We start from the raw sequence: 26,783 nt of genomic DNA, 5'->3' as shown, positions 1-26,783 counted from the left end.
CCCGAGTCCTTATTCTTTGAAAATGCATGGAAAGTGGATTTGCTTTCACAGCACAGAAAACTACGTCCTCTCGACATGTCGACAACATGAACCAATCTTTTCCAGGCCTCAGCTACAACTACAGTGTTTGAGGGCAGGTAGATGGTAGATGTGTATCAAAGTAGATGTTGGCGGGCAGCCAATGAAGACCATGCATGGGCATTATGCAAATTTGTTACAAACCACATAGGTTCGTGCAGGAAGTAACGCTGGAATTATTTCAGGCAGTTCAGAATCGGTTCTTTATTTTGGGAGGCAATAACTCAATTTGTTGTGCACTTTGATTTTCGAAACTTTGCAGACCTTTTACATTTACAATTACAGCTGTAAAAAGAAAGGTAATAACCGAAAGAGTATAATAGGGACACTTTAATGTTCACACAACGCTCATCAGAAAGTATTGAATTAATTTATTCACTCCTTCAGAAATGTGACTATTATCCAAAATGAATAACATTAAGTATGTATTTTGATGTATTAAAAGGTCCTTGGGTTAAGGTTAAGTATAGTCTGGTTAAACTGGTTCTAGCACAGCATAAATTCCAAACAAGGGAAGGGGATTGTGGGAGGCCTTCTGTAACTACTTAATCCCTGCCGCCGGACCAAGAGAGTGCAATCATAGCCAAACACACTTTGACCATAAATTCTAACCTTTCATTCCCATCTAAATCTTCAGCACATTTATAGTATTAACAGTCGTCTTTAGAGATGCCGGTCATGCTTGTGCTGTTTGTTTTAATTAATGTGTTTGTGTGTGTTCATGTGATAAAAGACTTGCAGGTTAGTTGAAGTGACAAATCCTAATGAATTTCCTTCAGAGGAATTACAGTCGCTCAACCAAGCAGTCTCTCGGCGGAGGGTGGGCCTGTGTAAAGTATCTACTTCACTGGGAGTCTTCGCCGGCTTTATTGGACTCTTTCAGTGGGCCGCCACCTCTGATTTATATCTGTATGCAGAGCAGACACAATGTACACACTGGGCAAAATTACAGCCCCACTATTTCTTAAGGAGTTAACATAATTGGGATGAATTATGAATAGAATAAAACAGATCTTGCCTTTGGATTATGTGGAAGGAATGTTGCCTTTTAACTTCTAAGTCAATGAATTAAACATTTATAGTACACCGGGATGAAATGTGCTGATAAAACGTAACAACCTAAACACTTGTGTTGAGGGTTTTCCACTACCTGACCACCAACCTGTTTGTTGTTGCATGAGTAGACAGTTTGAATTGCTCATGGACTCTTGCAAGCAGTCTATTGATCACATGCACACTTAAGTAATGCCTAAATAACATTGGTGTATTAATATCAATGACCTAATAAGGAGTAACCCAACTCTTTGCCTTTGGAAAAGCTGCGGTCCTTCTTAAAACTCTGTCATACAAGCCCTTAATCCTCCAACTATATAAGCAATGGAGGTGCTCTACTGTACTCCCTTAATATTCGTTTAATGTTTTAAGAAGTTTTTAAGAATGTTTTAAGAAGCTATGGAGATTTTTGACCTCATTTTGGTGTACACCCTTGAATTAGTTTAGCAGTGTGTAAGGATGTGTCGTCATGTTTGCTCCATATTGTGTATCTCCTCCTGTACGGTCATCTTCCTCATATAGGTCATCGTCTGACCTAATGACCTCCAAAAGATGTCTGTATATGACATTACTGATGCCCTTTTATGTATAATAGATCCAAGAAGAAGTTTGATCAAAGAGAAATTTGATCAAAGAAGTGAGGCATTAAAACAGTGACTAGAAAGGCATCAGTAAATATAATAAAGACAAGAATAATTAGAGCCATACGGTCTGGAGAGGTGTGAATGGGGCAGTGTGGACAATAATAAGTATTCATTTCTAAAATTTCTTTCTTTAGCAGAAGAAAGAAATTCATACAGGTTCGGAACAACTTGAGGGTGAGTAAATGATGACAGAAATATATGTGGCATGGATCTGACAATATTTTATATATATATTAAAATATGAATTGTAAATCGCTGTATCAGCTTCATAATGGCAGACTGATTAGGACACAAAATGAGATATTTAAATGGACAATGTTCCTAAATACCAGCAATTGAACTGGTAGTGTTTGATCCGGCAATCTGCCCAGCTATTGTTTTTATTTATTTATGTCATATTGCTGTATATTAGACTGAAGTAGGCCCAATATTGATCCAGTGAGCTAATCGGATATGTAGGCCATCTCAGGGCATCTGCGTCTCAGAGACTGGAGCCTCTCTGTATGTTTACTCTCTCAGGGGTGTACAGCAGGGCACCACTCTCAGCCCACCAAAGATGAGGGTCATAAGAGCTCTCACAAAGATTCATGGTGATCCAAATCAAAGCAGAGCTCTTTCACTGTGAGAGGATTAGAGCTTGCAGAATTATTGCAATGAAAGTTCCATTAAGTAGAACCGTTAATCATTTTAACGAAAATTATGAATGTAAACTCAGCTTTGTGAAAAAAAAACGTTTGTGAATTGACTGACCAAGGTTATCACCGGTTATTATAATGTTTTACTTAACATTTTAACTGTGGATGAAAACATGTAGCATGGTTAGCACCCTGATCGCGCACATACGTCGCAGAGACTATTTTATGTGTGTTTTTTCATCAGAAAGATGAATATGAATATGTCTCCAAGTCGTTTCCTGTCAGATTTTAAATAGACATTTGGAAAATGTTTATGATTTAACATACATGTAAAACTGTTTTTTTAACAATGTTTATCTGATGAAACCAGATCAAATCATGACAAGGAGACAGAACAGAACTAAGGGTACGTTTACATGACAACGATGTGCTTAAAACGGAGACGTTTTTCCTTTGAGTTTTCCGCTTACAGACGACATCATTGTCAAAACGATCCCCATTCACATGGATCAGAGAAAACGACTAAAAACCCTGTAATCTGCTGCCAGACCATTAGATGGCGATGAAACACTATAGACTTAACAGTGAACACGTACTACGCATGTGCATGACGTCATCATCTTCAGAGATTCGCGTTTTTGCTGTTTACACAGAGACCGTTTTCAAAAGTTTGCGTTTTCAGGCACCCAAAACACTGTCGTCGTGTAAACGAACGGCAAAAACGTATAAAAAAAACGTATAAAAAGTAAACAGCCCCTCAATCAAAACACACTGAACAAAACCATGAACCTGACACTATGCTGTTGCTATGCCCAAAAAAGATTGATTTTCCAACCAATCAGAAAATGAGAAAATTACTATTTCATAAGATGTTGATGTTTGTATGATGTGATTTGTATGGAAACTGTTTGGAAATCTATATTTATTTGGCAATGAGTGTGTGTTAGATCTTCTGGTCCCTAAATATGACTTGTGATCCTCCTTCAATTTAAGTAAATCCAATGTTTTTGACCACCTTATCATCTGACTAGCAAAAAAATCATATTTCAGATCACCTGCATAAGGGCCTCCTCACCAAGGCTCTGTCCTAAGGCCATGTGCACTCGTGGTCTTGCAAACTTACAATGGCCGCCGCATGTCCGTTAAGCACACAAGACCGTAGGGTGTCCCATTTGTCATTTTAGGTTTCAGAAGGATGCTTTGTGGCCAATATGCTCCCTCGATGTGCACTTTTGCCGAGCCCATGAGCTCCACAGCAGAAAGTTATGAGGACTTCTATTTGTGACAGGGCCCAAGCCGCATGACTTAAGGTTGAATTCATGACTGTAACACAAACAGTGCAAGAATAGTTATACACCAAAGTTGAATACTTAAAACCGGTATGAAACTAGTGTGACGTATAACTGAATGAAACAGCTTCTCCAACAAGAAAAACTGTTGGGCGGGGCTTGATTTTGTCCTTGGGAATTGATTGGATGGTTGTGGTTTGCTATTGCAGTGATGTCATGTGAATGACAGGTTGTCCCGCCTATAAACACATCATCAGGGAAGAGAAAGGATTAGGGCACATGAAGAAATAATAATGATGCGCACAGATAAATAAATACTGCAATATTCCATAAAAAATAAAACTTGTCAGTTTTGATTTCATGCCGACTTTAAGCTTAGGGGTTTGTTCAAATCCCAAACCCTTAATTTGAGCATTAGTTATAACGCCAGCAAGCAACAAAACTAACTATCATGTTTAATTTGTCATTAATCATTTTGATTCTAACAAACTGCATCAGCTTGTTTATCATTCTTAAGTCACAGTTCCATTAAAGAGCTGATTAAACACGCTCTGTCCATGTTCACCTGGGTCTGCTCTGTGTTTTGGACGGCCTTCCTATGTTACATTCACTCCTGGTATCCTCTGTGCTATTTAGCTAACAATAACAAGAGTCATTTAGCAGGCAAATTCACAGGGACTGCAGCCAAAACGTTCTCCGTGGAGTATTTTCCTCTCACTTGTACTTAGGACCCCGCTCTCAAAGGTCCTGCCTCAACACACCGCACAAAACCCCAAGATAAGGTCTGCAGTCTCTCCCCAGAGGCACCAGACATATCTCCTCTCCACCACTACCAGCATTGACTGAGACACCAGCTCTGAGAACATAAAGATCTATGTCGTAGTAACATAATATGCACACACACATATTTCCCCCGTGCCTGCCCTGTCTCAGCGTGGATTAGCGCTGGTTTGTCTTCTGTGAGTGAGAGGCTGTTTAAAGTGGAGACAGTGTTCTGCCTCTGCTGCTCTCTTCTCATGCGTGACCCTCATGAGCTGAGCGAGGGTCAAATGGCGGCTGAGCTTGAAGTACAATATCTGCTGGAGGAGGGAAGACCGATACAGACGGAAGTGAAAGCAAGAGGTCAGTTTCTGAGAGCACATATATGCATGTACAGACCTAGGAATGTGTTTCGATAATTAAGTCATATTTAAAATGTATGAATGCCATTGATTTAGCTAATAAATTATCACCAAGCAGCAAGTAGTTTACTGAGCAATTTTTGCAATTGCTTTGAACCATTTTTGGTGGATGTATGATGCCACTTCCCCTCAATTTCACACAGGTGTAGTTTATCGTACGAACTACTGTATGGGAATGATCCACTTTAACTTTAACAATCACAAAACAGAGCATTTTCTGGAATTCTAAATAAATTTATCAAATAAAATTACAAGTTAATGACAAATAGTAATAATGAAAATGATTGATATTAGTAGTAGTATAGTAGTATTGTTATTATTCATGTTTGTATTAATGTTGGTATTTTATATGGTTTTTAAATGCTTTTAAAAATTGCTTTTAAAAGCAATTTAATAACTCTGAAAATGCCATGTGGTGTAACCATAATTTAAAAAAAAATAACATACACCTTTCTTTACACCTTGAATACATGTAAGTGTGCACATCATCCTCATAATATATATTTGTCAAGGTAATTTTCTTTTTACAAATATCATGAAATCTTAATTCATAAATAGGTTAAGTTATAAATAAATGAACAGATGCAAATAAAAAGTAATTGACCTTTACATATCAAGCAAAACATCCATTTATTCTACTGACCTGTAGCTATGCATGTTTCGCAACACTTCACAACACATTTACATGACACTGGCATGAATGTATGTGTTTTTATGCCTTGTTTTTCACGCCTTTATATTTTTAGACTACTGTTATGCATGTTGTTTTTTTTCTTTTGGTTTTCTTGAATTATTTTTAATCCTTTGCCCTTCCCCCTCAAGAAACTAACAGCCTCTTGGCAGGTCGTCTGTGTGAAAGCAAATTTGGACGGATATGCAATGTACTATATTCAATTTACATGCCCTCAGTTAATAGTTTATGCATTTGTAAATGTGTAGGAAGATGTGTTACTGACAATAGTTCTGGTCTATTCATATGCAACCTGTGACACCTTAAAGCAGACTTCTGGAAGCTGGTAGTAAATCACACTGGCAAGAGTATCACCAGGTCTTTGTGTAAAAGACCGGAGGTCACGGACGCTTTAAACTGAATGATGAAATTGCATATTTCTCTTTTTTTCTTTTTCAGACAGCATGAAACTGGAAAGGAAGACTGCAAACCTGACTGAAGTAGTTGAGAGACACTCAGCACATGGCACACTTCAACTCAAGATGTTGGGAGCTGTCAAAGCACCACTATCTTTAGCATGACAATCTCACCCTTCTGCACAGAGTCTGCACATGTGTGGATCTCTTGGAGGGCGCAGCGCTCCTCTCTTCTCTGCTCTTTTCATCTCCTTTGCCTCCTTTCATTTCTAGCACGCCTCATGTTGAGCTTTGTTTGCAAGCCAACACGGTAAGGTTCACACCCAGGGAGGTGGCAGAGGAACAGCAGGCAGAAGCCCTTTTTAAACATGGCACTTGCGGGTGTACAGCGGCCCACCTATGTGGAAACATCGAGGAGACGTTAACCTGGGTCAAAACCGAAAATGAAGATGAAACCAAAGCTTTGGGAAGCATGTTCACTCTCTGCCCCATCAACCCCATGTGTTTGCACACACACCATCTGACCACAGCGTCTCAAGATGGCCCTCGTGACAAAGGTTCTGTTAAGTTTGCTTTTTTAAATACTGTAGATGATCCTGAATATTTTTAATAAGATACATAGTTTATTCTCTCAAAATCCTAACTCATGTTCTGGTCATAAAAATTGTTATTTTGTGACCTGAATTTTCATGACAATTAGTTTTCTTTAAATTCCCATTATTGTAATGCAAAACAACAATTATATATGGTGGTAGTGTTTGTTGCTGTCTTTAATTCATGCTGATTTCAATAAAAAAAAAATCACAAATTAGCCTATTATTTTACTGTGTAAATGTGTTTGACTGTCATTGAAAAATCTAAATGGAAAATTGAATGCAAAAAAGAAATAAATTAGAAATTCCATTTTTATTTTGGTGTGACCTGGCCATGTTTTTGTGAGATCCACTCATCACAATAATTATAAAATTTGACAAAAAAAAAAAAAAACTGCAGAAATAAGAGAACTGATTGCCATATTACCTAAATGCCATGCAGACAAAGACCCTCAAGGACTATGAAACGCTTAGTAAATGTCTGCCCTCAATTTGTATAATGGTTTCTAAACTTGACCCGATGTAAAGGCTGCATGATGAGAATTGGATTTAATTGTGTGTGTCAGTTCACCATGGGTTGCCAATTACGAGCACATTTGGAAGAAATGCTGTCAGGAACTCGTGGAGACTGAGTGACATCAGAGACACGGGGCAAGTGCACCAGTGTCAGAGTAATTAGCATTAATTTAAAGTTGCTGAGCAAAGACAAATGCACCAGAATGTAAGCAAGTGCAATTGATGCTAGACCTGTTTTAATTGATTACTGATTACAGACCCCCTCCCCCCTTATACATGCACAAACAAAATTAGCCTATACAATTTCTGGTTACACTTATGTGATACCATGTTCAAGGCCATTATAAAATGCACTTTGACCACGCATTCTATATTAATGCACCATTTTGCTATGTTGGTTAGCAGCTATTGACAGACTACTGATAGGCTAATAAATTATATTACTTCTTTTCATGATTGTGGTGTAGTCTTTAATATAAGGCTAAAACTATTAGTCGACATTATCAACAAATATTTTTGTTGTCGAATAGTATACGGGCCTGTAACGACGAGGTTTGACCAGTGGGGCACTGTAATGCAGCCTTTCTGAATGTAATTCAACAGAAGAAGAGCAGTAAATAAATGTGATTTTGACGCTGTTTAATGTACCGTGAGACATCAATATATCACCTCAGTTCAAGCGGCACGTGAACTGATCATCTCTTTCTCTTTTCTACTGGTTATAGCACCAAATAAACATGAATCAGAATGGATGTTGAAATATACAGTACAACTTAAAAAAAAAATCATGCCTCATGTAATCGCTCAATCAGTGTTTTATACGGTGGCTGAGAGAGCTCAACGCGCTGCAACTGAAGAAAACACATGCAAATAGAAAACACCTGCAAATTAAGAAAACATCATCAGGTTCACAACACATGTGTGCTCCAAATACTCATAACACAACCAAATACAGAAACGTGCTATGCCCTACTCCCTTCGAAGGGAAGACGCCAGAGCCCTTGAAGTGGGGACTTTGGAGTGAGCAGGGCACTTGTGTGCCATCATGTAGCCATTTGGATTGACTGAACTCTAGTAAGGAGTATTTTTCAAAAAATATACAGTGTATTCATATTTTTAGTTATTTTATTGTTATTTACTATTATAAAAACTGCATTATATGAAATTGTATCTGAATCAGTTGTTTATTTTAACCTTTAATATTATAGTACCAGCTGACTGGGTTCCCTGTATAGCCTAGTTTACAGCATTTTTAAAAGTGTTTTCCTTGAGAGAAATGATGTACTGTACCTTATCATGTATATATCCAAATTAATTGATATTTAATCTATACCGGAATCCAATTGCAAGCTTATGAATAGAAGTTTGTGTCAATGCCCACAAAAAATATAATACCAGTCATTGTAGCAGTTGGACTATTGATGATTTCTGAGGAGATTGGTCTATTCAGTTGGCTCAAAGTTCATTAAAAAGACATTTTCAAAAGCTGAAGTAATTTTTATGTTTTATTTATTATTTAGAATAGGTAGTATAACTATTTTAACTAATTGCAAAAGCTGGATAATCAAAGCCTACTGATTAATCAGTGAAATAATCGTTGATTAATTGTTCTAATCATTGTTAGATTAATCAATTATCAAACTAATAATTGGTTGCAGCCCTGCTTTATTAACCAATGAAACTAACTTTGCTGCATTGACACTGTTATTGAACTGAATTGAATCAACATTGAATTGACTTGAGCTGCATAATGACACTAGTGTCTTCTGTTGAGCTGCTTAGCTGAATTGTCATTTCATAATTTATTAAATTTGCACAGTTATTATACTGAATTGAATCAACATATAACTGAATTGAGCTGAACAATGACTATTGTCTTCTGTAGACGTTCTTTACAGCATCATTTGAGTTTGAGTTGACTTATATCTGATGAATTTTCCATCATTGATCATTATTTTCCTGTTTACTAATTTGAAGCTGCTTTGAAACAATCTGTATTGTATAATATGCTATATAAAAGTTTCTTGACTAGACTTTAATACGACTCAGATGAGAAGTGTGCATTATAAGGCATTACAAAAAAGCCATTTTTTCATAGCAGACATCAAGTTGCAAAACACCTTGATATTTAGCTCTTAACATTCTCGTCTATGTCAGTGGCTGTTAAATGAAATATTTTTCTGATCCGCTGCCAACTACTTTCCCTACAAATCACCATCGCAGCACACGATCGGACAGCTCTTGATATTCGTCTCATAGCCGCCTGGCTCGGTTATACATATTTGATCAAACAGCTGATATGAAGCAATAAACTCTCATGATGATAGTATTTATTCATCCCTGTAATGATCAGCCCCTGTTTAAATTGCGCTGGAAGGCCACATGTTATCAGTTGCTGATGGGGACAAAGGCAACAGTGGGTGCAGATGTTGCCTCTGGAAGCCGGGGAGCATGGGCCGCCCCGGCCCTGTGGCTACGCGGAGCCCCAGCTGGGGGAGAGAGAAGGAGCACATTCATCTCTCCCTCTCCGGGGCCTCGCGCAGGTACCCTTCCACTGCCAGGCACGGGGGATGAAAGGCTGTTCCACAGATGTCACCTGCTGAGGTTCAGTGGCCCTCGCCAGCAAATGTCATGTTTGGCAGCTGGTCCGCAGCTCTCTCCCCCACCAGTTGTTGGCAGAGAGGCTCCTAAAGGATGCGAAAGATGCTTGCACCGGGGGCGTCCTAACGGGACAACATTAAAGAGAGTTGTTGGCTCCTGTCTGTCATAGTACATTAACCTTGTCCTGTTTTCTGCTCTCTCTAGGGCTGGAGGGGCCGTGGTCCTTCTCCTTCTCTCTCGCTACGCTTCCCTCTTTTAAAATATGCCTCACATTCCCCAGCAATCTGTCGTGCTGCATCTGTCCTGCATGGCTGTAAGGTCAGAAAAGTTTTACACCGTTTTACACTTTACTAAATAGTTTTTGCTCCTTGTTCAGTTTACTTCATTAAAATGAGCTGTGAAAGAAAAAAGAAGATATTTTGAGGAATGTTGGTTACACTTCCTATTTATGGGCAAAAATACAATGGAAGTAAATAGGAATCCAAACTGATTAACAGCATTCCTCAAAATATCTTCTTCTTTTTTTTATTTTTTTTTTTGCCCTGCAGAAGAAAGAAACTCAAGTTCGGAAAACCACAAGGGTGAGTAAATGATGACAGAATTGTAAATTTTTTTTAAAAAATGAAAAATGGCAGTTAATTAATTTGTGCTGGAACAACATTAATAATTTTTGTTGCGCTAACTGAAAGTGGATTGGGAGTGTAAATATTTGAAATTAAATGTGTGTTTTTGAGAAAGAATAAAAATACAGGATTTGTTAGTGTTTAATGTTCTAGTATTTGTGAGTTTAGAAGAGTTCAGTTCAGTCTCTGGGGTTACTATTGTGCTAAAGAGTGGAGCTTTTGCATGAAAGTTTAGCATAGTTTAAGTTAGCATAGTTGCTATAATGTGGGCTATTGCTAACTAGTTAAACAGCAAGAGATTTGTTGAATTACTTTTACGTGTCTAATTTTAGTGCTCAGTTCAGTTAGGGTGTTATTACACAAGGTATCTGAGTTGAGGTCATTTTATGTTAAGAAAACTTAACATACTGATTTTTTCTCACCAAACGAGTTAAGAGCAAACCTGGCTACACAGCCGATCAGTCAACTCCATCACACAGTTATCTGTCAAGAAAAATGAATGGGTTCAGTTCAGAGTTCAGAAAAATCATGTATAGATCCGGTCGTGACAAACAGTTATGCTATTCATTAGGATGTGCTACCATCGTTATTGTCATGTCCAAGGATTGGCTGTGGGACAGGGTTAACTGGTTTGGGGGAAAATTCACAGAAATCTCACACCATCTACATTTGAATCAAGTTAAGCAAAATGATTAATATTTTTTAAATGTAGATATTTTATGCCCATTTTTATGTACTGTTTTATTACTTTCCAAACATTCATAACATTTCGGAAGCATATCTAACCTACTGTATTAATGCATCTGAATTTCATTTGCAAAATGATTCAACATCCTTCCTTAATGAGGGCAAAAAAATGATCGGACGATGACAACAACTCACTGCACTGTCACTTTGTAGAATATCCCATGATGGTTTTTTTTTTTGGTTTTTTTAGTTGCTTTTGTATCACTCACCTTTAAGAGGATGTGTGTGAGAAATGACAGATTTGATAGGGCTGTGCTTGTCTTTTTGTCAAGCAGGGCGGACATGACTAATCTAAGCCTGCCATCTGGTTAAAGACATGGCCCCTGCTGTCGCCTGTATTTCCCATGACTCCTCACCGCTCCTCTCCCTGCAGAGACATGTCCGGAGAGGTCAGAGGTCAACCCCGTGACCTGCAGAGAGGCGTTTCTCCTGCTGCTCAGAGGTCAAGTCCCCTCTGTATCCCACCATAGCCTGAAAGATGTCAAAACACACCTCTGCACGGGTTTTAATATCTTACAAGGAAAGGTGGAGTGCATGGTGCTTGTAGATGGATAGATAGATAGATAGATAGATAGATAGATAGATAGATAGATAGATAGATAGATAGATAGATAGATAGATAGATAGATAGATAGATAGATAGATAGATAGATAGATAGATAGATAGATAGATAGATAGATAGATAGAGATTGAGTGAGTGATTTATTTATTGATTGATTGATTGATTGATTTATTGATTGACTGATTGATTGATTACATTCAGGGTTTAAGGACAAAGATTTAGTAGTAGTCTCTGGAACATGAGGTAACTTTTGGCAATGCCAAGAATCATTACAGACAAAAGTATTTTACAATATTCATACAACACGGCAATGACATCATTTTTTTTACTTTTTGGCTTGGGTTCACATCATTGTTTTGCCTCCCACATTCACTATTTACAGGGAAATAGAACACAGAACACTGTAAAAGGAATTTAAACATTCTTTCTTTAAACAAAGAATTTATTCTGATGTTGTTTTAATGTTTCACTGTACAGTCTCGAAGGTCACGTTAATGATAAATAGAGGAGTATTCATTCACTCCTGCACAGATTCCACTGGTATTGAGCTGTCTTTTGTTAATGTTCATCTCGGGTTCATCAAGATTTTTTGAGTGCATTCTTCAGAGTCTAGAGAAGTTTGGTCAGAGGCTTCAAAAGCCTAAAACAATTCTGTAAGGTTTGTTCTGCTTTCTGTAATTGTACTTCCAATACAAGCCATTTACATAATACTTGAATAATAATTAATTCATTAATTAATTCAAATGAATTAGAAAAAAATACAGAAAGCACAAAGGTCCAACGCCAAACATGAGCTTATTTGTCATGGAGTGACTTCCAGAAATAAATGCTAATAAATCACTTTATTTTTAGCGATTCAAAGAACATCACCTACATCTTTACCATGGGGTCGCCGTATGAGTCAGAGCAAGTGTTTGTAAACCATTTGTTGAGTGATTTAGGCATGAGCATGTTTGGGGAATATTCAGTGGATCATCTGTGCTCTCCTAAAGCACTTAAAAATGTAAATGAAAATAGTGCTCTGATCCTGAAAGGTAACATTTGTACTATCCAAAGCTTTTAAACACATTATTGAACAAAAAGGAACTGTGAGAGGAATAGAACAATACCCTGGAGATTTTGTGTGCAATTATGATCATCAGTGATAGACCTCATTCTCTTTCAGTGTTTGCAATTAGGCTCCAGCTGCTGGGAGCTGCCCTGTCCCGGTAAAGAAGCCTGCTATCACCTCCCCCTGGTGCAGTTCCCCATTACAACCCCCCATCACGTGTGCTAGAGAATCACAAAATACAAAGAGATGTGGAGAAAGTCTACTCTTTATGCAACTACTTTATGCATAAATTATTTGTTCTTATTGTGAATTATGATCTGAATACAGCATGTTCCCCTGGTATAACATGATTTAGCCAAGTGGGACATGTTCCTGGATCAACATCTGTTGGTGTTTGAACTTCATTTCTGTTAAATAATCAAAACCATAACACTTTTCCAAACTCAAACCGTAACCTAAAGGCTATTGTAGATTAAATCTGATTTGTTAATCCACTTTCCGGGCAGAGAGGTCTAAAATACACGAACAAAGCTATCCGTTAGCATTTCTATTTTATATGTTGAACTATAATGAAATGTTAACAATAAATTTGTTTATAAATGTATTTAGTCAGAACACGCAGCTCATTTTGAATGGCTGCCAGTGGAGAAACAAGCTGTTTATAGAACCGGTCCAACTCAACTCGCTCCGAACTGGATTCGATCCGGGGTCTCTGGCGTGGGAGGTGGGCTCGCTAACAAGGAAGCTAAAGGCCGAAGCCGCTAGTGTCAGTCGCTAGTGTGCCTGTCGAGGCCATGGGAGTGAGGTTTACACTCACAGCTCTTACTGGCCTACGTCTGTTACATTTAGAACCAGAGTTTATAGTTATAACATATATTCCCGGTTTCACAGACAAGGCTTAAGCCTAGTCTCTGCATGTTTGAGCTGTTTTAACTGAAAGCAACTTTTACAAATTAAAATAGGTCAGTGCCATTGTTTTGTCTCAAGATGCAAACCAATAATGTTTTTTTCTTTTTTCTTATCTCAAAAGCACGTTTATAAAAGCTACTTACATTTCCTAATTTAACTAAGACCTAATCCTGGCTTAATCTAAGCCCTTGCTGTGAAACCAGGCCGTAAAGTACCAGCAGGGTTTAACAAGCATGCTAACATGCTAACCTTGACCCCTTGGTTTGATCACATTATGGGAGTTGCACAAATTTTCACGCCGAAGATTCTGTATTCTCTTTCTTCTGAATTCCATTTTGCTAATTATCTTTGAAAGATAGAATGCATTCATGTGAAAAATATCTTACAAAAAGGATTTTATCTTATTAAAATACTTTCTGCTTTGACTGAACAGCCTTACACTTTTTTACCCCTCACCAACAGGTCTGGCATGTCCTTGGTAACACGTTGTTGTTATTCTGTATTTGCGGCCCAGGCAAAGAGCCTTCACATGTCTGAAATTCCCAGGTCCGTGTGTTGCCAGGCTTCAGCTGCGTATCGAGCGGCAGGGAGGTGTTCGCTATGGTGACAGGCTCCTCTCTCCTACAGAAACCTGCTCACCGTGGTCGTCCATTAGTCATAATGGCGTGGAGGCACATCGCTCTCATGCGCTATCTTGAAGCGAAATAAAGGAAGCAGGTGTGGGCAGGAAATTAATGTAAATCCATCAGTGTTCAATTAGGCCTGCACACAAAACAAGAAGGGGGGAAGAGCATCCAGCTCCAAACCAACGGCAGCCCCTTTTCTTTGTGCGAACACAGGCCGCCTTTCACTTCATCCGTCTCTTTATGCCGGAGACAAATGGAGCTAACTTTAATTATGAAAAAATAGTTGTATGAATTTTCCAGGTGCAGCTCTTTTCGCGAGCAGCCGCGGTGGAGTTTTTCACCATTTGGCTGTCAGCGTGGTGTCGTGTAATTCTGTATGTGTGTGTGAGCGTGAGTGTGTGCCTGGAGGGGCAGAGAGCATTGGCCCTCGGTGCACAGCCTGAAAAAGCACTCTAACCTAATTTGTTTCTAATTACAAAAACAGGAAGTGCACCTGCCATATAGCAGGCCTCACTGGCCCCAACCAATGCATAGAGCACAATGGACTTTTCATCTGTTATTGTTGTTGTTATTATATTGGGTGAATTACTTTAAAGAAACTTTTTGAATGTGTAGCATTCTGATTTCACGGTAACAAAACAGTACATTGATTTATACATGGGGAAAAGGCATCTCTAAAGGCTGATTGTGTTATAAACGGGCATCTAGACAATATATTAACATGTTTTCAACATGAATAATAATAAGAAATGTTTCTTGAGCACCAAATCAGCATATTATCATTTCTGAAAGATCATGTGACACTAAGAGTAATGACTGTTGAAAATTCAGCTTTGCTATCACAGGAATAAATTAAGCTATATTTTAAAATATATTAAATAGAATTTATGTGTTAAAAAATATATTATATAATTAAATATATTAAAATAGAAAACAGTTATATAATATTTTACAGTATTACACACATATATGGAACAGAGCCTGTGAGGGCTATGTAAGGGATAATGTAGAGCGAGGCGGTTGTTATAGCGAATACAACCCCGACAGGCTGATCAGGACCTCGACGCAAAGCGGAGGCATATGTCCCGCTTATTACATGGCTACCTACCAAATAAATCAATAATTTGACACAACATATTGATTTAAAAAAAAGTTTATTGATTTAAAAATGATTGTATTGCTTCCGCTAAAGAAAATGGTCCGTTCCGTCTCTACGGTTAGAATCCTGCGCCCATAGCAACGCTCTGTTTTTCATGGCAACGGTGTGTTACACTTAGCAGCGGTCTGTTATCAAGAAATAACAGACCGCATTCTACATTAGAATTCAACCAAGCCATGTAATAATGTGCATTAATGTAATTATCACCCACCAGAAGAAAGTTCTGATTCATTGGAATAGCTTAAATGAAGCGTCACAGCTCATGTAGTCTTTGAGAACATTACAAATCTGATGTAACTACGCTTTGAAGAAGAGAATAGAAGTGACCTACATCTCACCTGACGACAGAAAGCTTTTTGCCAAGTCTGAGGCAAGAACACGTGAGCCAAAATCGCAGGGTTTTGTTTTGAGATCTTACACTGATTGCTAATTAGCACATGACATCAGCAAAGACCAACGAATCATTTAAACAGATAAACAGACAGTGAAAGTCAACGAACATGAATATATCACGTTTCAATCAGTGCGTTACAGTGATATCAATGAAAACAAACCCAGTTAAGGCTGGCGCAGCCGCACCGCTGAGGTCATTGTTTTTCATCAGCTTATATGAATGGTAGTTATGGCTCTACTTGCTCAAGTATTCCTCTGGCATCACCGAATGGATGCTGTTAGATTATAACAGTCGCAGGGACAGCTAATAGCTCTCGCTTCGCACGAAAACAGTTAATCGTCAGTCACGCTAAGGTGATATTGATGTATTAGAAGATTATTAATTCATTCAGCGTTTGAAGAACTCATCAGAGACACGCTGTTAATTCCCACTGTGAGGTAATAGAGTGGAATACAGTTTGTTTTCAGTGGGACCGGGTTGTGGGGACGTTGCCTGAAGGTTGTATCTGGCTTTAATTGCTTACCAAGGGCATATCTGAGCACTGAGAGAAAGCGAGAGCGACTCACCGCTCACATCTATTATCAAAGGCCATGGGAAAAGGGTCGCCAAACAGTCGTGCCTGTCAGGCCTTATCAACAGACAAATCCCCACTGGTGTTAATGGCCGGGCTTTGTCTGCCTTTCATTACATTAACTAACAAGGCAGGAGCTTGTTCCTCTAATGTGTCACTTCCTGTTGCACGCTTCTCTCAGGGCAGGGGGTTAGATGGCCACAGCCGGAAAAATTCCACAGATCAGAGGAAACATTAGCCTGCCTCTTTACTAACCCTAAGGACTGAAGGGCGTGTGCCAGGGAAACGCTGTGCCCTTCTCCGGAATGCACTGTTCCTGAAAAGCCGCGCTTTTGGATACTGTTCCTGCACTAATCCTTAATTAGATTATCCAACGAATAAATTGACACGATATCTTCTTATTCACGCACAAGCACGTTTCTAATTTGGAAAGAGACTATTGCTAGCACAACAGTACAGCGGTTTTCCCCACACGAGTTTTGAGCAAGCAACTTTCATCTTAGAGCATTAGCGCCAATACTGGCCTAATGCGATAGCAAATTTAACAGGAGCTTATGGAGGATTCTTGCATTGCAAGCAAGAGGGCTATCTAAGCGGAGACAGAAGCCACGAGAGCTGGCGGCTGCGTCGGTGGTGGGTTGCAGGGGGGAAAAGCCTGTTTGGCAGTCTAGCTGCTCGTAGAAGGAGCAGGTCAAGTTATTGGCGAAGAAAGTGCTGTGTTGCTATGGCGACGGGAGATTTTCTTTCCTAGTGTCCCGGGGTTAGGGCGCCATCAGCAGTGTGAATGTTGCTTAAAAAGCAGCGCAGTTCAGCCCCTAATCGCCCCCCATTTATTTTTGGGCTCTGTAAAGTCTGCCTCGGGCTGCACAACAAGAAATCAGGAAATACAGCTGTGAGGACAGCAAAACCGCAGAAGACGCAGCCAGAGTGCATAAATACGTTCCATTCAGCAGTTCCATTAATAATTTACAGCAACTGACAGCACCGAATCGGAGGGGATGTTTATCATTTTCAAATCGTTAAGAAACCATCAAGTAGTTTGTTGTTTATTGGTTCCTATTATGTAATCGTATTAGTGAGTGAAATAAATTTAATACGACAGGAATGTTGATGAAATTTGGCGATCGTGAAATTTCCTTCCAACCTTGATTAAATCTTTACTGCACTGAAGACAAACCTCAGTATTTCTTGTCGGACACATTGCGTTCGGCATGAAGGAGGGGGTGGAAGGGGGGAGGGTCTACAATATGGAAAGGAAAAAGTCTTGGCAAGCGCAATTAGCGCATGTGGATTTATGGTGCCAAAACGACTTTATTTATGTTTGAATGGCAGTGCTCAGTTCAGGTTGGCACAGATTGTCAGCCGTACTCGCTGGCTTCTTCCACCCATCACCATGTCCCCGTGGTGTGCCCTCACCTCCTGCTCAGAGTCTGGAAAGCGGGAAGAGGCCTGTTAACCCCCGGTCTGTGCTCCAATAACCAATCATGAACTTATGTTTGAAATATGAAGCATGCACTCAACAAAGTCGGAGAAGGTATTCGGTCACTACGTCACACTAAGGATATGCATGAGTCATCCGATAACTTCTTTGGCTCAGTTTTTCTTCTTCTTTCTCGTGTCTGGTCTACTTTCGCCTCCTCTGTGTTGCTTGTTCAGGCGCCTGCCAGGGCGATAAACGTAGCCATTCGGTGCAGGAAGGGTCAAACTGACACATCTGTTATCAGTTGAAAATAGTGTATGAGAGCATGTTCCAGTGTTACCCATTCCAGATCATTCCAACTTGGCATTTTATATATACGTAGAATTTATACTAGTATGTTTTTATACATCGCGGCCAAGTTTACAGCCTTTAAAGGAAGAAAGCTCTTTTACCGTGGGCCTGTGGAGTGAGGATCTGTAGAGGCTCAACTGAAGATCATGACCGCCTGGGATCCTTCAGCACGCTGCAGCTGGTGGAGGGGTGAAGGAGGAGAGAGCGACCCAGCCCTGGCAGCCTTAGCAGGAACAGATAACAGCTGATACTGGGACTAATTTGGTAATGTGCAGTACCACTGGATGACGTGAGTTGCGGGCTGGTGGTGCTGCTGATAAAAAGCATGCCAGCAGAGATGAGTCCTCCTTGGGATGCTGGTCGTGTTTTTGTGAAGTGGATATATGTGTATGTCTGTCCACAGACAGGGCGGCCATTTATAAACCTACCTCAGGATTGGTTGCTGATGTGCCTTTTAAACGTTGATAAGACTTGCCAAATGTTCAGTGTTCCTGTACATTTGATTAAAAAAAAGGCAGTTTGTTTATCAATCTGTTTATTTATGCTCCAGTTATTTTTATTTGATCAATGTGGTCACTCTTTATATTAGAGTCCAATTCTCACTCTTAACTATGACTTTTGCCTCAGTAAACTCCTATTGACTGCTTATTAATAGTTAGTAAGGTAGTTGCTAAGTTTAGGTATTGGGTAGGATTAAGGGGTGTAGAATATGGTCATGTAGAATAAGGCATTAATATGTGCTTTATGAGTTCTAATAAACAGCCAATAACCTAGTAATATTCATGCTAATATGCAAATAGTTAATAGTGAGAATTTGACACAACTAAAGGGTTACCATATACATTTTTCAATTAACTTATTTTTAAAGGATATATTAATACATAATTAAAAATTGTATTTTAGTGTGTTACTCCCTAAATAAATACAAACATTTTATAAAAATAAAATAATCTGAATTGTTTTTAATATTTCAATATTATTCATTTCAATCAACTATTATAATTTCAATTTGGTGTGTGACTCGCGTTTATGTTGCAGTTGTCAACAAGCTGGATGTATTAAAGGGTTAGTTCACTCAAAAAATGAAAATTCTGTCATTAATTACTCACCCTCATGTCATTCCAAACCAGTAAGACTTTCATTCATCTTCGGAACACAAATGAAGATCTTTTTAATGAAATCTGAGATATTTCTGTCCCTCTATTAACTACCACTTTCAAGCCCCAGAAAGGTAGTACAGATGTTAAAAGTAATCCATGTGACTCCAGTGGTTTACTCTCAGTGTTATGAAGCGACACGAGTGCTTTGCGCAAAAAAAAACAACAAAATATTAATAGTAATTTCCAATGTGCATTCATGCAACATCTGCTCTCACATTCTCGTGAACCGGAACTGGAGATTCATATTTTTTGAATAAAGTGGTAAATAATGTTTTTTTATTATTATTTGTTTGTGTGCAAATAAAGTACTTGCGTCACTTCATAAAACTGAGGTTAAACCACTAGAATCACCTGGATTTTTTTTTTTTACTTTTTTTTATTTTTTATGATGTCTTTACAACCTTTCTGGGGCTTGAAAGTGTCAGTTGCGTAGGCTGTCAATGGCGGGACATAAAGCTATCAGATTTCATCAAAAAGATCTTCATTTGTGTTCTGAATTTTCTTTTTTGTGTGAACTAACCCTTTAACATTTATTTACATGCATTCTTCAACATTTACAGTATACATTTTTCTTTTTAAGTATTCTATTTCATTCTATGATTTCCTCGACTACTTTATTCTATGATCTCTTAACAAACTCAGTTTAACCACTGTGAAATTGCTCACTCACAGGACGTTCATTTGCAGAGCCATTCTAATTCTGTTCTGATGGGCACTGGCTTTGCATTCAGAGCCAGGAAAAGTATTATGTTAATAAATGATACCGCTGGAAGAGTGAGAGTTTGGAAATATACAGGGATAATAATAACAGCATCTGGACTCTGGACAGTGTTATTACCATTTAAATTAAGGCCCTTGAGCTGAGAGCCTCTCAAGTGAACAATCTTACAGTTAACTAAGCACACATGAAACCACGAGGCCTGTTTCTCCCAGTATATTTTTAATTTATTCTTTTTTTCACATTGAGGTTCATTTTAGGATTACTCCCAACACAGCACGGCACAGAGTTCCATGATAAAGATTTATATTTTGGATTACTGTACCATATGTTCACATTGCCTGTTTAACCCACAAAAAGGGGAAGCATTATGTAAATACCACGGTTGTCAAGGGTGACAGATTGACATTACCCGACAACAATACGCAACCCGCTCTTACGGCTGAAAGAGGCCGGCCTGTCTCGATGTAAATAAACCTAAATAAAAACTGCTCTCAGAGCAGTGTTGGAAAAGTCACCCATCACAATGACTGGGAAATGTCTGTGTCACATGTGCTATCCAAAGCAGACAGATACACAGAGCAGCAGTCAGGCTGTAGGCTTGGCCGGCGCACAACAGCAGACATTACTTACGTTCCCTTCAGTCTGTTCAAAAATGCATTTAAGTCTCAGATCTTTTCATCAACGCGAGCTGGTCATGGGTATCCTCTAGCAGCCAGATGAGACATTATATTAGCAATGCAGTGTAGTTTCATCAAAACACATCCTGATTATTCATCATGATCGGGATGGCTGGGAAAGTGGTGAGGAAAGGTACCTGCTATAACATCCGCTTCTGATTTGTTTCTGAAAGGTTTAAAGTTTTAGAATTAGCCTGGTAAAGACATGTGGCGTGCACCGGCCAATCTACACATGGATCTGTGCTCGCTCTCTGCAAAGCCAACAGGCAGATCTGACAGCAGCTAACTAGCACCCCCTTTTGAAGTGATCGCATCTGGTCGTAGCTGCTGAGCGTCTGAGCGCAGGGGACGAGTCCAAACGTGATGTTTTTCCCTTTTGCGATTGCGATCTTAGAAATATCCATTTTATAAAAAGCCAATAGTTCTGTCATTTAGCATAACAGTCAATGTTTTATTTGTTTCCTTAGACATAAAAAAAGAAATTGGCTTCTACATTTTCAAATACACTTCCTGTTCTTTCTTTTTGATCCACTCTGCAAGTGGAGGAAGTGAAACAACAGACAATTTCATCACTGCACACACTAGTTCAGCACATTGTGTGGTCAGATAGCGTTCCCATGGGTGTAACTCCTCAGCGGACGGCGTGTAATTAATCCCGCGCAAACACTCATAACCCTTCTCTCCGAGGGTCTGGGATCAGAGCAGGAGCGCGGCAGCTATCAGCCCGCTCTCCAGGAGCCGCTTTAGAGAGCGGCCTGCCGGGGTGCGGATGGAGCCGGGGCCCCTGGGCCACCGAAGAGCAGTATGGGAGAGTTCAGATAAACAGCTCAGACAGGATCATGGGTGAACCGTGGGGAAAGGACTCATTTTCGTCTCTCTTTCTATCCTCTCTCCACTTGCCTGAGCACCGGAGCTCCACACTATAGGGCTCATCTGTGTGTGTGTGTGTGTTTTCACAGAGTTTGGAGCTGCTGTAGGTCAAAGAGGAGACTGGCGGGCCGGGGGTGCAGACGGGCTGGGCGAGCGTTAAGCTGGTCAGGTGCAGCGCCACCAGTGATCATTAGGGTTACAGCTGCTAGGGCCAGATTGTCTGCTGCCTGTGCCGGGCGAGATGTCTCACCCTGGGAAAAAGAGTGAGCATCTGTCTGTCCTTCCCCGTAGACACGAACCTCCTACCAGCCTGTCCAACTCAGCCCGACTGGTAACAAGGTCACCTATCTTTTTTTTTCTCTTTCTCTCACTCTCTATCTCACTTTTTCTCGCTATGTAAATGCTGTTAACCGTTGCTTCACTGCCTAGTTATCAGGTCAGAGAGGCACAGTTGCTTTAAATCCGTTTCTTTGACAGAAATGGTTAAATTAGATTAAGGAACAGAAAATGAAGTACTGGAAATAATAAAAAATGAAGGCTGTCAAAACATTTTATTGCAATTAATTAATCTCTCTAATTAAAAAAGGTTTTTTTTTTGTAGTTAGCACATTGAGTTTAGTTTCCAGGAAACCAAATAATATTCCTACGAATGTTTAGCAAAGACCCTGCTTATAGCATAGATTTATATAAGCTGAATTTTCTGCATCATTACTTCAGTCTTCAGTGTCACATGATCCTTCAGAAGTCATTCTAATGATGATTTGGTTTATTACTATCAATGTTGAAAACAGTTGCACTGCTTAATAATTTTGTGGAAAATTTCAGGATTCGTTGACGAATAGTTCAAAAGTTCAAAAGAACAGCATAGGTTAAACCTTTTGTGAAATCAAAAATGTATTTACTGACACTTTTGATCAATTTAATGGGTCCTTGCTGAATAAAAACATTATTATTATTTTTTTTAATTACTGTCCCCAATTTTTTTTACGATATGTAAATGACTATGGATGATGTGTTTCCTAGGTGATATTTCACTTTAATGAATGATTAAATTACATTTACATTTATCCATTTAGCAGACGCTTTTATCCAAAGCGGCTTGCAATTGAGGAATACAAATTATTCATCTTAAGGAGGCAATAACACAAGAAGTGCTAATACAAAGTTTCAAATATCATTCAGAATTGTACGAGCTAGAATGGGAAGAGATTAAGAAATAGTGAAAGCATAAAAGTTTTTTTCTTTTTCTTTTTTCCAGCAGGATGCAGTTAAGTGCTCACGGAATAGATGAGTTTTTAGTAGGATAAGGTTGGGAAGATCATTCCACCAGCAAGGAACAGTGAATAAAAACGTTCTATAAAGTGATTTTGTGCCTCTCTGTGATGGTACTGCGAGTACAAGTGGATACTTTTGTTAAGTGGATTTACTTTTGTCTGGGTTTGATTTCTAAATAACTTACCTGTAAAGTGGGTCTTTATCCATGATTTACTGATAAACACGTGCAAGGGACTTTTATGTGCATCACATAGAATGGAATAAAATGACATAAAAATTGATTAACGTTGTTAAAAATGCTTTAAAACTGTGAAATAATTGCATGCATTAAAGGCACACTATGCAGTTTCCGTTTTTCTCAAACAGCGACCCCTAGAGTCGCTGTGGAGTACTTGTATTTAACGTTACTGTCGTAAATACCACTCACGCAGAGCCGTCTCTGCACTCTTCCGACCGAGCTTTCTTCGTTTTCTTCATCGACTCTCCCCCCCCCCCCCCCCCCCCCTTTGCTATCGGGATGATTCACCCTACTACGATTTTGTTTACCATCGTAATGATTTCGAAGCTTGTTATATTAAGGTACATTGGTAGGACATTGTTTCTGTTATAAATAAATGCCTTGTGTATTTAGTCAGAGGCAACAAAACAAGCAAGGTTATAACCCTGGAAGTGAACAAACATCATTGTCACTGGGCCAAAAACCTGAGAATCCTCAAAACAAGTGCTAGGATTTGCTCCTAATAATCCTCTCAGCATATGAACACATCTCCATTGTTGATTATTTTAAGATTAACTGGACTCATAATCTCAACTAAAGTGCATGAATTGATGGATTTTAATCAATGTGAGTGAGTTCTACTATGTAGAGTGTCATAATGAAAATCACATCACAGCCTCAATAAGCCACAAATAGCATATGGCTGGCTATTAATCTGTCAAATGCAAGATTCTGCAAACATACTGGGGAGCGATTAATCAACATCGTCAAAATATGATTTTAAGTCAAATGATGATTTTAACGGACAGCAGATTAAAGCCGAGGTCATTCCTGCTGCTCTGGTGGCAAGAAGTCAAACACCAGCTCTTGAACTACTGAGAACACAGAGTCTGAATTTATGAAGAAAACTGTTGTTTATCACCTGGATTTGAGCGAGAGCTGTTTGGAGGAATATTTTGGAGAGTATAAATTGCTTGGGCTTTTATGAAACAATGACCTATAGGCACAGGGCAATGTACAATATAGCAAACTGTTTTAGACATATATACAGACTACATTAAGTAAAGAGACAGAAAGTGAATAAAGAGGAAGCCCAATAGAAAATACTTTGCATTAACTTGGAGTACAGTAAATACCATGGCAATTGTTTACCATGGAAAATGCCAAAATACCATGGTTTTACTATTTAGACCATCCTTTTGCCATGGTACAACCAGTGCTTTTTTGTAAGGGATGCAAAGCGAGTGGCAGAGAGAGGGAAAGAGAGTGAGAGGGAACACAAGACCAAACAGGTGTGACTCCAACTTTCTGCCTCACAGGAGAAAATGAAGCGCTGTCAAGGACACTGCACCTGTGCTATTGTCTGCAACAAATGGCTTTTAAGTGCAAATTTCTGCCAGGCTTAAAGGAGGGCTGTGGCCTTTGCACTTATATTCCCCATCTGAACTCATACAATCTGCATAATGGGGTGGGAATCAAAATGAGGCTCCACAATGATTCTTCAGTGCTATGAGAGGAACACACGACACATCATCCCATCCTCAAACACTTACTGCCATATTGCATCTGTTTCCACACTCTTATTTCAGGCATAGAGCCATAACATTAGACATATGAATAGTTTGACCAAAAATGACTTTCTTTCACCATACCTTGTAGAATCTCCAAGCTGTTTTCCCTTACATACTGTGATGTTGGATGGAAAAGGACAAAAAAACACCTTGAAAGTACCATAAAAATTGGCAAACATCATTGATGTTGTTGCCACACGTCTTGTGGACAGTGGTTACGATGTTTTAATACTTTGCACTGAACGCATTAGTAAATGATTGACAGAATTTTCTTCTCTTTTTTTGTGGGGTGAACTAAACCAATGCCATTTCTAGTGTAGTTTAGTAGAAGTGCAACTAAAAATGTGGTAGTATATGCGGATGTCTGTAATTTGAGAGTATACGGGCTGTTATACAGTAGCTAGCTATCATAAAATGGAGCAATAAAATACATGTTTTTGTCCATAGATAACAATACACAGGAGAACATATTAACATTATAAGGACAGTAACTCCATGGAAGTATTCGCAATACACAACATTACAGCTGAGGGAGGAAGAGCCAAATGTTAAAAAAATAATTCAGCTCTTTTTGAATAACAAACTTCTGCAGTATTGAATGCAGTATGTGACTTTCTGTATATATGGAAGACATTGGCAAACATGTCCCAGCCCGTATGTGCTAAAATGTGCAGTACTGTATCCCACAATGCAGTGAGCTTGACTTGACTTCATTTTGAGTGTAATGAATGATCCAATGTCAATGTTAGTCGTGATTTCAAACATCTCCTTAAAATTGGATTGAGACATGGCCTGTAGTGCATGCGGTGAGCGAACATCTACACCACTTGACCACCTAGAAGGCGATTGCGAATGGACCAAGGGGGACACACCATTAACACACACACATGTTTGGGACGGCTCTGTGCATGTGCCCCTACATGTGCGAATTCAAATCTGGCTTAGGTCAATATCCGATGGCAATGTTGTGTTTTCCATTTGCAATGTTGTGTCATTTGTAAGGCTAAATGCATCAGCTGACAGTTGACGGATACAAATTAACATATTACATGAACAAACAAAGGCTGTTAAATAAATAAATTGATGCTCACCTCTGCTATCAGAATCAGTTCATAGATAAATAGTGTATGGAAGTGCTGATGCAAACTCCTCTTGCGTAGCTTAGAAAGTTTCACTGAGAAAGGCGGAGAACGAACGTAGCAATCTCTGAAATTGGAATGAACCTGTGATGCCCCAGGATATTTGAAATAATAAGGTTACGTCTTAGAGGTGGGACATGAATGGAAGAGGTTCTACTAATGGCGTGCGGTGTTCTCTCTTTAATGTGTTGCTAACGTGTTGCATCAGTTTTCACTGCGCAGGTTTGTTTGCTAAACTGCGGGATTTGTACCTTGATGAAATTCTGCTGAACGAAATCATGCATGAGCCCGTGTTGTTTGTTTGGTAGTTCAGATGAAGAACAGATTCAGTCTCAAAAACATGTTATGGTGATCCAGCCCTTTTATGAATTAGAAATAAGTAGAATTGCTGTGTTGTTTTTGAGAACTGAAGTAGCTGTGTACTTACTGAAGAACTGTGTTTCTATGTGGTCTGTATTAAGTTATTGTAATGCTGAACCTTTTTTTGGAGGGGTCTGGAGAGCAAGAATTTTTGAGCTTTGTCCAAAATGTGCAAAAAATAAAAAGAAGCTATTCATAAGCAAATCAAAGGGCCTTAGAAGAGGTTTTCATCAACACAGACTCGACTTTATCTGCATCTTGTTGAATGCTGGTGTATCTAGAAGAGTCTGAGTCTGGCTTCACTGTATTGGGTGACTCAGCCCTAGTATGATGCTAATGGTTTTCCTGCGGCGGTCGCATCAACACCTACTGTATGTGCTGCAACCAGACTGCAACAATGACACGACGCCGAGAGCGTCACCTGAGCTCACTGTGAATTTTCTTCTTACATACCACCTATGAGTCATTTCTGCCATTCCTGTGGCTTTCCATAGCAAGTGAGGCTTATCTTGAGAACACCTCATTATTTCAAAGATGGGATATTCTTTTTTTTTTGTTTTGTTTTTTGTCATCGTGATGAGTCATTTGAGATGTCAGGTGGCAGCCAAAAATATCATGCACATTATTTAGTATACAGGTACATCATTTAGTTATATAATGATTAATGCATTTTATTTTTTATTTCCAATGTTCTCTAACATTT

The 26,783-nt window shown here is 39.1% G+C and overlaps 1 long non-coding RNA gene across 2 annotated transcripts in view; it reads left to right on the top strand.

The window, feature by feature from the left end:
* The window catches only part of LOC307148102, a 136,376-nt gene extending 123,928 nt beyond the window's left edge, over positions 1 to 12,448 (top strand). Inside the window, exons 4-6 of one of the 2 annotated variants that reach the window (XR_013819410.1) lie at positions 9,881 to 9,994; positions 10,225 to 10,257; positions 11,322 to 12,448. This is a non-coding gene — a long non-coding RNA (uncharacterized lncRNA). The remainder of the gene's footprint in view (positions 1 to 9,880; positions 9,995 to 10,224; positions 10,258 to 11,321) is intronic. The other variant, XR_013819411.1, reaches the window with a different exon arrangement.
* Positions 12,449 to 26,783: the final 14,335 nt, after the last annotated feature.

Source organism: Squalius cephalus, assembly GCF_949319135.1.
Source record: "Squalius cephalus genome assembly, chromosome: 20".
Classification (NCBI taxonomy): Eukaryota; Metazoa; Chordata; class Actinopteri; order Cypriniformes; family Leuciscidae; genus Squalius; species Squalius cephalus.
This window is presented reverse-complemented; position numbering and strand designations above follow the sequence as displayed.